This window comes from Suncus etruscus, chromosome 16 (assembly GCF_024139225.1).
Source record: "Suncus etruscus isolate mSunEtr1 chromosome 16, mSunEtr1.pri.cur, whole genome shotgun sequence".
Lineage (NCBI taxonomy): Eukaryota > Metazoa > Chordata > Mammalia > Eulipotyphla > Soricidae > Suncus > Suncus etruscus.
In genome coordinates this window covers 78550346-78565207 of record NC_064863.1, presented here as the reverse complement: position 1 = coordinate 78565207, position 14862 = coordinate 78550346, and the positions used below count along the sequence as shown (strand labels likewise).

The 14862-nt window shown below is 36.3% G+C and overlaps 1 pseudogene; it reads left to right on the top strand.

Annotated features, from left to right (window-relative positions):
• The first annotated feature begins 5067 nt into the window (after positions 1 to 5067).
• On the top strand, positions 5068 to 5186 carry LOC126032816 (uncharacterized; annotated as a pseudogene).
• The last annotated feature ends 9676 nt before the right edge of the window (positions 5187 to 14862 follow it).

Below are 14862 nucleotides of genomic sequence, written 5' to 3'. Positions count from 1 at the left end.
CCAAAAGGCACATGAAAAGTGCTCCACATCACTAATCATCAGGGAGTTGCAAAACTAAACAACTATGAGGAACCACCTCACACCACAGAGATTGGCACACATCACAAAGAATGAGAACAAGCAGTGCTGGTGGGGATGTGGAACTCTTATCCAAAGATGGTGGGAATGCCGTCTAGTCCAACCTTTATGGAAAGCAATATGGAGATTCCTCCAAAAAATGGAAATTGAATTTTCATATGATCCAGCTATACCACTCCTAGGAATATACCCTTGGAACACAAAAATACAATACAAAAACCCTTTCCTTACACCTATATTCATTGCAGCACTATTTAACTATTTAGCAAGACTCTGGAAACAACAAAGATGCCCTTCAACAGATGAATGGCTAAAGAAATTGTGGTAAATATACACAATGGAATATTATACAGACATCAGGAGAGATGAAGTCATAAAATTTTCCTATATATGGATGTACATGGAATCTATTATGCTGAATGAAATGTCAGAGAGAGAGAAAGATGCAGAATGGTCTCACTCATCTGTGTGTTTTAAGAAAAGTGAAAGACATTCTTGCAATAATTTTCAGAGCCAAAAAAGAGAGGAGGGCTGGAAGTTACAGCCCACTTCATGAACCTCACCACAAAGAGTGATGAGTTTAGTTAGAGAATTAACTACATTGCGAACTATCCTAACAATGAGAATGTTTGAGGCTAATAGAAAGCTGTTTAGAGTAAAGGCCTGGGCAGGGTGGGGAGGAAGGATATTTGGGAGATTGGTGGTAGAAATGTTGCACTGGTGATGGGGGGGTGTCCTCTTATATGACTGAAACCCAACCACAATCATGTTTTTAACCAAGGTGTTTAAATAAATTATTATTAAAAATGGTTTTATAAAATTTCAAAATTTTGTGAATTTATAAGTATATTTTAAAAAAAGAATATGGGAGGCATTACTTCCCCAAATTTAAACTGTATTGCAAAGCAATAGTTATCAAAACAGCATGGTATTGGAATAAAGACAGACCCTCAGACCAGTAGAATAGGCTTCAGTACTCAGAGAACATACACTAGACATACAGTCACCTAATTTTGATAAAGGAGCAAGAAATCCTAAATGTAGCAAAGAAAGCCTCTTCAACAAAGTGGTGTTGGCACAACTGGTTAGCCATTTGCAAATAAGCGAACTCAGTGCCCCAGCTAACACATGTACCAAGGTAAAATCAAAATGGATTAAAGACCTTGATATCAGACCTGAAACCATAAGGTCTATAGAACAACACATAGGGAAAACACTCTGTGACATTGAGACTAAAGGCATTTCTAAAAAAGAAACAGCACTCTCCAAACAAGTGGAAGCAGAAATAAACAAACGGGAATATACTAAGCTGAGATGTGTCTGCACCACAAAGGAAATAGTGCCCAGGATACAAGAGCCACCCATTGATTAGGAGAAACCATTCACCCAATACCCATCAGAAATGGGGCTAATATCCAAAATATACAAGGCACTGATGGAACTTTACAAGAAAAATCATCTAATCCCATCAAAAAATGGGGAGAAGAAATGAACAGACACTTTGACAAAGATGAAATACAAATGGCCAAAAGGCACATGAAAAAATGATCCACATCACTAACCAATGGGGAGATGCAAATCAAAGTAACTATGAGGTATCATCTTCACCACAAAGATTGGCACACATCACAAAGAATGAGAACAAGTAGTGCTGGTGTGTATGTGGAGAGAAAGGAACTCTTATTCACTGCAGGTGGGAATGTCATCTAGTTCAACCTTTATGGAAAGCGATATGGTGATTTCTCCAAAAACTGGAATTTGATCTCCCATACGATTCAGCTATACTAGTCCTAGGGATATACCCTAGGAACACAGAAACACAATACAAAACTCCCTTCCTTACACCTATATTCGTTGCAGTGTTTTTTACAATAGCCAGACTCTGGAAACAACCAAGGTGCCTTTGTTGAAGAAGAATGGCTAAAGAAACTGTGGTACATATACACAATGTAATATTATGCAGTTGTCAGGAGAGATAAAGTCATGAAATTTTCCTCTAGTCTACATGGATGTACATGGAATCTATTATGCTGAGTGAAATAAGTCAGGGGGAGAGAGATAGACACAGAAAAGTCTGACTCATCTATGCATTTTAAGAAAAACAAAAGAGTGTTTTCCAATAATTCTCAGAGAAAAAGAGAGGAGGGCTGGAAGGTCCTGCTCACGACATAAAATTCACTGCAAAGAGTGGTGAGTGCAGTTAGAGAAATAACTTCACTGAGAATTATCATAACAAAGTCAATGAATGAGGGAAGTAGAAAGCCTGTCTATAGAGTACAGACACCATGAGGTGGGAAGAGGGACATTTGGGACATTGATGATTGGTATGTTGCACTGGTGAAGTGGGGGTGTTCTTTACATGACTGAAACCCAACTATAGTAATATTTGTAGTAAATATGTTTAAATAAAGATATTAATAAAATAAATTTAAGCAGAGGTGTCAGAGGGATAGCATAGCGTTAGGGCATGTGCCTTGCATGCCGCTGACCCAGTATGAACCTCGGTTCATCCCTTAGTGTCCCTTATGGTCCCCCAAGCCAGGACTGATTTCTGAGTGCATAGCCATGAGTAACACACCTGTGTGTCACTGGGTGTGACCCAAAATAAAAATAACTAAATAAACCTTAAGCAGAAACATTTTTTGTAAGAGAGAAATGGAAAGGCCTGAAACAATCAGAAATCAATTAAGTCAAGGTAGAAAATTATTAATCTAAATTAAAATCTAATGTAGTATTTCCTCAAGGGCAATCTAAGCAACTGAGCATTTACAGAATTATGCTAAGGCTGGTCATTTTGTGTATTATGCATGTGGAAAAAGAACATAGTACGATTTGAGGGGTAAAAATGAGAAGACACAAATAGAACGACCGAATTAAGAATTCAAAGTTTTCCATCAATTTGGATGTTTCTAGTACATTAAAGAATTAAAATGTCAATCTAAAACTATGATGAGAGATTCGGTTAAGAAAAGCGAGATAGGACAGTGCACACTAGACAGGTAGACATGAAGTGAGTTCATATTATTAAGAGCCACAACTAATTCTACAACTACCATCACTAATAGGTACACTTGCCAATGCTAACAAGTTTCTTCTAAGAGTCCCAGGCTCAAGTCTTCAGCCCTGTGTATTAATTGATAGGCAGTTGGTACTAGAGTTACGCTATATTCCTGGGTGTGACTTCTGGGTGTGACTCCAAATTCTTAGTTATTAGCAGCATTCTCTTAGCCACTCATAGTATCACTTTTCACACCAAGAATTTTCTCAGGAACACATGGTGAGAGAGTTATATCCCTATATACCTTTTACTTTCCTGCCCCTGCTCATACTTTTTAGTTGGTCCTATGTAATTTCTTCCCAATTCATCATTTTCCACAACTTGTTAATACCTCAGATAATTCAGTTCAGCTTTTCCTAGAATGTTGCCAGATATGGACAGGGTCCCTTCCCTCACAGTAGTATTTTGAGGGGCCTCTGGGTATATCCATTTACTATTATCTTGTTATGCTTCATCTTCTGCCTTGGATTCTCTCACTTTCTGGTTCTTCCAAGTCACTTATGGTCCATGTGTGATTTGACTTTTCACTATTTCTCGACCCATCCTTTCCTCTTCCTGCAACTATTGCTGGCACTATAGTTCTCACGAAATCTGTCATAGGCTTCTACAAAGGTCCTTTTACCTCTGTCCCCCACATCTCTGTCCATTCACCTTCAGTGACTGTGACTTGGGCTAAAGTCATAAAAGATCCAACACCATCTCCTTTTTCACTTCACTAAGCCAAATCTCAAGACAGGTTGCCTTTTAAGCAGCAAGCAGCCTTGCTTCTGGAGTTCCAATAACACTAAACTACCTAGTGTTCCAGTCTTGCCCCCACCCACTAGCATTCCTCTCCACAGGCTGTTTCTCATGTCTCTGCATGTGTCCACACCTTGTTCATCTTTCCCCCAAATGCCCTCTCTTCCAGGCAAAGTCCTGCCCCAGCTTACATTCAAGGTACCTTTACTATCTTTCAGACTCAACACCTGGCAACTTCTTGAAATGCTCCAGTTGTACTTTCATCAGACCCTGAGCCTAACTCAATTAATGGGCACAAATTAATAAGTTAAATTAACAAGTTAAAATGTAACACATATAAACGTTTCCCCTTTCGGGCCTGATATACTATTATAACCCTTTCCTCCTAACTCCTCATTAGACTTGGACCTGTTCCCAGTGCCCAATTTATGTGATTGTCAACCAGGTGGTTATAGACAATATTTCTGATGCTTTTTTCTTTTCATTTTGTAGCTTTTCTCTGGTTGCTTAGGACCTTCCCTAATTATGCAAGTTGAAGGTAACCTTTTTCTCTATTGTGACATTGAAATCTTTGGCAATATATCGCCTTTATCCCCAGGAGATAGATGCAAATCCTTTAGGGCAGGCGTTGAGTCCTACTCATGTCCTTTGTTCTCTAGTTTCTACCCTAGCCCTTGCACTTAGTTCTATCAAAACATCAATTCTGTTGTGTTTTGGTGTGAAACATATAGTAGAAATAATATGCTTGATGCTTAGTTCTTTAGGGCTATTGTTTAAATGCATAGGAATTGAGTTTATAAGGAAAATAATTATTGTAAAGGCCCAGCTTTACACAAGAAGTTTAACAAGCAGAACAGTAAAGACCTTGGCAATTTTTGTGATTCTTAATAACAAGTGATCATCATAGGCAAATGTCAATATTTTTATCATTTCTTGGGGAGGAAAATGACCATCATTGCCATTTGAGGACAACATAATGGTATATATGGAAAATTATCAAATTTATAAATTCTTAACAGTAAACAATTCCTGAATGTTACTTCTTGAATAGATGAATTTTCAGAGTTATGCATTTAATGTAAACTCAGGATGAGTAAGTCTATACAGTAGTGTAGGAAGAGGCTAATCCTGTACAAAGCACAAACCCCTGACTATCAAGAAACATCATCATGTTTTACAAAATGATTGTGCAGGTCTACGGCCATACTACCCTGAACATGCCCGATCTCGTTTGATCTGGGAAGCTAAGCAGGGTTGGGCCTGGTTAGTACTTGGATAAGAGACCACCTGGGAATACCAGGTGCTATAGGCTTTAAAAAAATGATTGTGCAGGTTTACATACCTGTCAATAGTGCATGAAAACTTTAATGTTCTGCTTTCTCCACATTCTCCTTAACTGTTATGATGGATGGTTGCTGCTTGCTCATAGGTTTGAGGTGTTATTTCACTGTAGCATTAATTTGCACTTCCCTGATGGATGATGGGTGGGAACGCTGAGCTGTTTTTCACATACTCATTGACTATTTGTAGGTCCCCTTTGGAGTAGTATTTCTTTGTTTGTTTGTTTGTTTGGGGGTCCAATCTGGTGAAACCAATGAATTATTTGTAGATCTGCACTTCAGGGAGATCAAATGGGGTATTAGGGATCAAAACCAAGTTGGATGCATATAGGGCAAGTTGCACTATCTCTCCAGATCTGAAGTGTTTGTTCAAACCACCTCATTATTTAATAGTTTTCTTGTTAAATATATATAAATAACACAGATTTTTGTCTATCAATTTTCTAACTAGCCACTTTACTAGGCACTAATTAATTATTGTAAATTTGTAATGGATCTTTTGGTTTTCTATATAATTTTATCACTTCAAATAACGTTATATTCTTTTCCAATTTGATTTCTTTTTATTTTTTGAATCCAATGACTCTTACTTAGACCTCTAACGCTAAATTCTATAGAAGTGGTACTAGTTTGCCTTGTTTCTGTTTTTAAGGAAAATGCTTTTAACTTTTCACCACTGAGTCCGATATTAGTCATGAATTTATAGTCTGGGTCCTTCATGCTGCTAAGATGTGCTTTTTTCATCTTCATTATATTGTTTTTCTTTTCTTTTCTTTTCTCTTTTTTTTGGTTTTGGGGTCACACCGTCAGTGCTCAGGGGTTACTCCTGGCTCTATGCTTAGAAATCGCTCCTGGCAGGCTCGGGGGACCATATGGGATGCTGGGATTCCAACCACTGACCTCCATGCTATCTCTCCGGCCCCACATTATATTGTGTTTATATCATAAATGAGTAATAAATCATGTCAGATGCTTTCTCAACATATATTTAGATTATTGTGATTTTTTTCTTCTCTTTTATTGATACTATGCGTTACATTGATTTGTGTTTATTTAATCACACACATCTTTTTAGAATAAGCCTACTTGGCCATTGAATATGATCTATGATTTGTCTGATGTATTGTTAATTTTATTTACCATTATTTTATTGAAAATCTTTACCTCCATGGTCAGATATTCACCAAAGATATATATTATAATTATCTTCCTTAATATTTGTGTTTTTTGTATGTTTGTTTGTTTTGTCTAATTTTCTTTTAATCAGGATAAATCTGACCTAGTAGATGTACTTGGAATTATTTTTTTGATTTCTTTTAAAAGTCCGAGTATAATAGTTTTAAGTTATTAATTAAAAAATTGTTAAAATTCACTGGTAAAGTCATTTAATACAGGACTTTTCTTAAAATTTCTGATGCCATCAATTGATTCATTTGGAATTTATTCTTTTATTTTGGGGAGTCACACCTGATGACGCCCAGTGGTTACTCCTGGCAATGCACTCAGAAATCGCTCCTGGCTTGGGGTACTATATGGGACACAGGGGGATGGAACTGCAGTTCATCCTAGGCTAGTGCGGGCAAGGCAAATGCCTTACTATTTGCACTATTGCTGTGGTCCATGGAATTTATTCATAATTTAGTTTTATATATTATATTTATCTAAAATTTATTTCTTTCTTTTATAGATTGTTGAGTTTATAGATAATTTATAAAGTCATATAAATTTATAGGCATAAAAATTCATAGTAATAACAATTTAGATAAGTGAGTTCTCAAGTCTAACATTCTATACATTATACATTTTGATCCTCTCTTAGTGAAGGCATGTATTCAAATATATACAAATCTGTTCATTTGTAACAATAAAGGTTAAACACCAGGAAGTTAGTAGAAAATCTCCATTTCCAGGACAGGATAAAAATATTCCTGAACATATTTATTTTACATTTATGAAGGATATTTCTCTAATTTATTCATACCATATTTATTTATTGTTAATCAGTGGTCCTCAAACTATAGCCCACGGGCCACATATTGTATTTGTATCTGTTTTGTTTCTTCATTGCAAAATAAGATATATGCAGTGTGCATAAGAATTCGTTCATAAGTTTTATTTTTACTATAGTTAGACCCTCCAATGGTCTGAGGGACAGTGAACTGGCCCCCTGTTTAAAAAGTTTGAGGACCCCTGTTAGATGATAGTGAAGAAAAAGACAAAGCAGGCAGTTTATGATTTAAGATAGCATGGATGAATTTTCATAGTTACAAGAGACAAAGTTCACTACAGCAATAGAACTTTTTATTTGATTGGAACCACTATGATTGGGTTTCAGACATACAGTGAAATCAGGGTCAATCTGACTATCAATATTGATCTCCCTCCATTGTGTTCCTTGAGTGTAACCCAACCACCACCCTTGCCCCCAAACCTGCCAGTATAACAGGTCCTTTTAAAGTTTAGATTGTTTGACTATCTTGATTACATTGTTGTTGACTCTGGCTTGAATATTTAGTTCTGTCCCCTCTTGTTTTTAATCTCCACCAATGCACCTGAAGTCCTTTGGCCCCTGGTCCTCATCCTTTCATATTTGTGTTTCTTTTCCTCCACTCAGTTTCTTTCTTTCTTGCTATACTCTGGGATGAAGGGTGTTTAAGACAACTTCCATTTGGACCATTGCATTTGTTCATACAGTTATTCTAAATACCACAAATAAGTGATATAATTCTGTAGTTATCCTTCTTTTGGCTTACTTCATATAATATAACATCTTCTAGGATAGAAACATTTTTGTTTCTGTTGTTGTTTTGTTTTGTTTTGTTTTTGGGCCACACCAGGTGAAGCTCAGAGGTTACTCCTGGCTATGTGCTCAGAAATTGCTCCTGGCTTGGGGGACCATATGGGATGCCTGGGGATTGAACCGTGGTCCGTCCTAGGCTGGCGTGCATATGGCAGATGCCTTACGGCTAATGCCACCTCTCCGGCCCCAGTAGAACCATTTTTTATGTCAAAGTGTTTAATTAGTAGTGCATTACCCATTTTTAGCTTAATGTGAGTTCTTAATTTTTATTAACAAATATATATAATCTTTTTGATGGTTTTTAATATTTTATCTGAAGGAAATAAAATCACAACTTTTGAGATGTAGTAATAATGACCAAATGTTAGTAACACATCCTTTTCTTTCTTGCCTAGTCCATGCAGGATACTGTTAATACTGTCTGTCTACTCTCACTGACCTTATCATGTGACAGTTTAAAAAAATATGGATAGTATAACCACATTGTAACAAAGAGATGCATGCATATATGCCATGAAAGAACAGAGCAAAAGTATTTCTGCCAGAGGCTAAAAAAAGCACAGGAGTGATAAACTTAAAGAAGTCTTCCCCAGTGGAGTAGTTAAGCAAGGTAATAAAGATTGAGGAATGTTATATTCATCTCTTGGAGCCACCATAGTAATACAAATGACTCCAAATAACAGAACCTATTCATTAACTCTTCTAAGGTATGAAATCCAAATGTCAACAGGATAGATTTCATCAGTGATAGCTAGGAAGCATTTGGTTTATTTCTGTCTCCTTGATTTCAGTGATAGCCACAGTATTTTACCCCTCAGTTTGTAGATTTATTACAGTTATCTTGTTTTTGTTTTTTCATAGAACTTCCTCCAATTTGTTCCCAAGTTTTGATTTTCCTGTTTTATCACACCAGCCATTTAGATTTACCCTCTATTAGACTGAAAGTCTACTCATATCCCAGTTATGAGTTCAACATCTTCATTTGAATATATTGACAAGGACCATTACCCATTTGCAGACCAGGTCACATCTACAGAATCTGGGAAGTCATACATTTTAAGAGACAATTTAACCTCATACAGAAAAGGCATTAAAGAAACAGGAAGCAAACTGGATGAAGATTGAGAACACTCATCATGCTTGAGTAGCCATAGATTCATTTTAGTGATTAAACAGAGAGGACTTGAGAAGGTTTTTTTTTTTTTTTTCCCTCCACCTTCTTGAGGAGTTTAACAAGCTTTGAGGCTTAGGTGGTAACTAGAGCCTTATTACAGGCTCTGTGTGACAAACTCAAGGGTTTGAACTTCCTGATGAAATGTGTGGAAGCCATTGAAAGATTTTAATTATGGACCTAGAAGTTATATGATTATAGTTCTTTTTTTTTTTTTGAAAAGTCCCTCTGTTAGCACTGTGGAGAATGGAACAAATACTAATTGAAGGTAGACAGATTTTACAGGAAGTTTCTGAAATAAATATGCCAAGATTGGTAAGCTACATTGCATCAGGAATATGCGAGTCTAAAGAGAAGGTTTATAGATTGAAGTGATACTTAGAAGGGATTTAGAAGATTTGGTGGATGTATGTGAAGAATGTGAAGAGAAAGATGAGTGACTTTTAAGCGATCAGTGTGAACATTTTATCATATGAATGAAAATATTTCCTTCATGCTTCATGTAGTGGATATTATTTGTGGCCCTCCCTTTCTAAATCCTTTCTATTTCTTCTTAAAGAATTAATTTTTCCCCTTTGTATGCAGCTGGACTAAAAGTACCATTCAAGTTATTCGTTTCTCTTATAGACAAGGGTCAATTGGGCTCTTACTCAAGCTTTTGACTGATACTGGGTTTAGAGCTGGTAGGCATATTAAAGTTAATTTATCCCAGTAATAATTCTTTCTGTAACCCTGATTATACTTCTCTGAGCCTGCATCTATAACCTCCCTTTCAATACTATTGAATACCTATTAAATACCATATATTTAATAGGTTACATAAATCTCTGTAGACACACTTCCTGAATTCAAATACAGGTTTAGCCATATCTTACTATCTCCATATAGTTTCCATATGAAACAGGACTTATAGGGGCCAGAGCATATAGCACAGTGGTAGGGCATTTGCCTTGTATGCAACTGCCCAGGATGGACCTGGGTTTGATCCCCAGTTTCCCATATGGTTCCCCTAGCCAGGAGAGATTTTTGAGCACATAGCAAGGAGTAACCCCTGTGTATCACCGAGTGTGGCCCAAAAAACAAAAACCAAATCAAGACAAAAATAAAACACAGGACTTATAACAAACCTACTTGTTCTATATAGTAATAAGCTTGGTTCTTAAAATGGTACCTGGTAGCTAAGAGTTATGGGTATTTGATACTATTCTAATAAAATCCTGTTTTCTCTAAGGTAGGATTATTTGTTGCTGTGAGACATCAAATAATTGAAAGGAGTAATATTGCATCAGATTGAGCTTAAAATATAATTAATAATCACCTAGGGTTGGCCATTTAAATGTCTGAAGAGAAAAGGAAATTTTGAATGTTATACTGTGACAAGTGATTGAAAGTTCTCATTTAGAAACCAAAGATTACCAAGTGACATGAATGGCATGTTTGTACAGAATTTTTGAAATCTAAAATATGCAAAAGATTTAAAACATTATTTTGAAATGTAACAGCTCCATATTGACTCTGTAAAAAGTAGATGAATTTGATAGTTCTTTTATTATTAAATTCACATCTTTATGTTGAAGTCGCATGGTCAAATAAACGGATTTGGAGTTTTATGTTATTTAGACTCCCTAGAATATTTTTCCTTTTAGTTTTAACTTCCTTCCATAGAAAATACTTATTCCTGTCTGACATGTAGTTTTAGAATAATTTATTACATAGCAGTATTGCAGCAATAGTAAGTGGTAGTAGCATGTGTCTTAAAGATCTGGAACTAAGTGAAAATTAATCAGAGAGAAAGAAGAGGAGAGTTACTAACAAAGGCTAAGAAAAAAGTTTAATCTCTGGCATATCCTTTGCAACTGAGGAGAAGATACCAAGAAGAACCAAATAGATTGACAAAACAAAACTTAGATAGGGGCCCATGGAGACTGAGAGATAATTTATTTCAAAGTAGCAAGTGTGTTCACTGTGGCGAAGATCTTAATTATAATAAAGGCAGAAAGTCTTTTGGATTCATAAACATACACATTGTAGACAAGAATGAAGGAAAGCCAAAAATGAAGCAAGACTTTATGAGTCAGTAAAGGGCAGAGAAGATAAGACAATATGTTCAGAGTTCTCAGATATACTAGAGCAGAATATGGGAAAAGGAACTTGAAATAAAGAAAATCTCTGACTCAGCAGACCGACCACGTACGCATAAGGGTTTTCTACTTAAATAGATGTACTGTGAAACTCAGCATTACTGATAGACTGCAAAGCCCAGTGATGAATGTAGTAAATCCAAGCTGTAAATCTGATGGGTTGGATGGAAATAAATGGGCAGGCATATAGTTACATTAGGATAAACAAAGAAGCACAAGTAGTTCTAAAGTAGAAAACAGTCTGATTTTCCATGGAGTTTGATCTCACATTGTCATTCCCAGTTTGTGGGCTTTAGAGAGACCATTAGGGAAAGCTCTGCTTTAGAGGACACTTGCCTGCCCCTGCCTGGGAATATATCTCCCTCACACTCTAAATGTTGGTTTCACAAAGCAGGATCTACGTATACTCCAGAGTTTTACTCACAAATAAATGGAACACTGGCTTCTTATTTTTGGACTCTATCCAAGGAGGAGAAGAATACTATTACCTTTCCATTTCTGTTAAAGGGGGAACAGATGAGATATTGTAAAACACTGCATTATGCCAATATATCTAACAATAATAGTAATACATATAATCTGTTAATTTATCCATTTATTTGATTAGTGCAAATATTCACATTATATTATGAAACATTTATGTTTCTTCTTTTCATCTTTAATATTTTGGGGTAAGTGAGAAAGAAATATTTTTAGTATAGGTAAAAAATCATCTGATTCACATATGTATGAGCTAAATAAGGAAAACTAAAAATGGTTGAAGAATAAAATCATAACTAGATAGAAATTTTATTTTTTTAATATCTTTATTTAAACACCTTGATGACAAATATGATTGTAGTTGGATTTCAGTCATGTAAAGAACACCTCCCTTCACCGGTGCAACAGTCCCACCACCAATGTCCCAGATTTCCCTTCTCCCCACCCCACGCCCACCTGTACTCTAGACAGGCTTTTCACTTCCCTCATTTATTCACATGGTTATGATAGTTCTCAGTGTAGTTATTTTTCTAACTGTACTCACCACTCTTTGTGGTGAACTTCATGATGTGAGCTGGACCTTCCAGCACTCCTCTTTGTCTCTGAGAATTATTGCAAAAATGTCTTTCATTTTTCTTAAAACCTCTAGATGAGTGAGACTATTTTGTGTCTTAGATAGAGATTTTAAATTTATAGATAAGAAGACAATGCTGTCAAGATGTCAATCATTCTCCCACATGATTTAATGACCTAAATTCAATGCAATACCAATCAGAATTCTAAAAGTTTATTTGGTAATATTAATAATAACTCTAAATTTTGTTTGGAGAGTCAAAGGACCTAGAAAAGTTAATGCAATCATTGAAAACTTATCAAGATGAAACACTGCTTTTCTCTAATCTTCAAGGTTAGCTATAAACTAATTTAATTAAGACAGCTGAATATTGATGAAAGGATGAAATAATAGATATATAGCTATAGAACTCCAATGAGTCAACAGCATCCATAAATATGCTCATTTTATAAATAATATCAACTGATTTTCAACAAAAGAGCATACGTAGTACAATAAAACAAAAATTTCTTTTGGAGTTTATGGAGGGAACTCCCAGATCATGTGCAGGGAGCCTGGGGACCTTTCAATAATATGTAGCTAACTGGGTCACTGTTCATAGCAAAGACCTGAGAATGTGATGTTGCAGGCTCTTCTGTGCTGGAGACTTCCAGGACCATCCTGCCAGTGCTTGAGGACCTCTAGGGCTGCACCCTGTGATACTCAAAGGATCGTTTGGTAACAGGGATCTAGCTGAGACTGGCCTTTTGCAAGCCTTGCCCCTAATCATGTGCTATCTGTCCAGCCAAAACATAGTTCTTTTTCAATAATTGTGCAAGAACAACTACGTGTAAAAATGACTTACATACAGATTTTACAAGTCTCACAAAAAATTCATTCCAAATGGACAATAGGCATAAATGAAACCATAAAAATTATAATACTTTGGGGCTGAAGATATAGCACAGGGGTAGGGCATTTACCTTGCAAGTGGCCTACTCAGGACCAAGGATGGTTCAAATCCCGCATCCCATGTGCTTTCCCGTGCCTGCCAGGAGCGGTTTCTGAGCACAGAGCCAGGAGTAAACCCTGAGCGCTGGCAGGTGTGGCCCAAAAACAAAATAAAATTATAATACTTCTTCAAGATACATAGGAGAAAGTATAATAACATTGAGCACAGCAATATAAGCTTCACCATCATACTACATGAAAGAAAGAAATGACAAGCTCTATTTTGAGGAAGATATGAACAATGAACAAAAAGTACAGATTGGAGTGGGATTTGCAAAAGACATTTGATAAGTACTAATTGGATATGCAAACTCCAAAATCTATAGTAAGAAAAAAACCAAAACCTAATCTTAAAATTAGTTTAAAATTTAAAAAAAATACCTTACTAAAGAAGATACATAAATAACAAATATGCACGAGAAGATGCTTCCCATGTTTGATCAAGGAAATGTAATTTAAACTACACACCTTTTATTGACATAGGAGCAGAGGAAAAGAGGACCTTTATTCACAGCTGGTGGGAGTATCAGTTGGTCTAGCCTTTTGGAAAACAAAACGGACACTTCTCAGAAAACTAGAATTTAAGTTTCCATAGAGAATGGTAATTTTGGTCTCTACACTAACAACCTAAAGGCTCTATCTAGAAACATCTATCTAACAGGGGTCCTCAAACTTTTTAAACAGGGGGCCAGTTCACTGTCCCTCAGACCATTGGAGGGTCTGACTCTAGTAAAAACAAAACTTATGAATGAATTCTTTTTTTTTTTTTTTTTTTTTTTTGGTTTTTGGGCCACACCCAGTAACGCTCAGGGGTTACTCCTGGCTATGTGCTCAGAAGTTGCTCCTGGCTTGGGGGACCATATGGGACACCGGGGGATCGAACCGCGGTCCGTCCAAGGTTAGCGCAGGCAAGGCAGGCACCTTACCTTTAGCGCCACCGCCCGGCCCCTTATGAATGAATTCTTATGCACACTGCATATATCTTATTTTGCAATGAAGAAACAAAACAGATACAAATACAATATGTGGCCCTCGGGCCATAGTTTGAGGACCACTAAAAACATGATAGCAAGTAGAATAGCTAAATAAAGATATCTTTGTAAAAGAAAGACTTTTCATTTTCCATTTTTGTTTAGACACTGTGGTTTGCAACAACTAATAATGAAGTTTAAGGGATATAGTGTTCTTACACTATACCCACTTCCAGAGTACCAGAATCTCTCCATTCTAGGTTTCTTGCAACCCACTATCCAATTTTTTCTTGGCAAATTCAGCGCTGAAAGCTGACTCTTGGGCCTTTCATTATCATTACCATTACTTTCTTTATATTCCATATATGACAGATCATTCTGCATCTCCCTCTCCTTTTAATTACCTTCACTCAGCATGATACTCTCCATCTATCCAGATAGGAGTAGAAGTCATAATTTTATCATTCCTTATGTTCTAGTAGTGTCTCACAGTGTATATATTTCACAGTTTCTTTATCCAT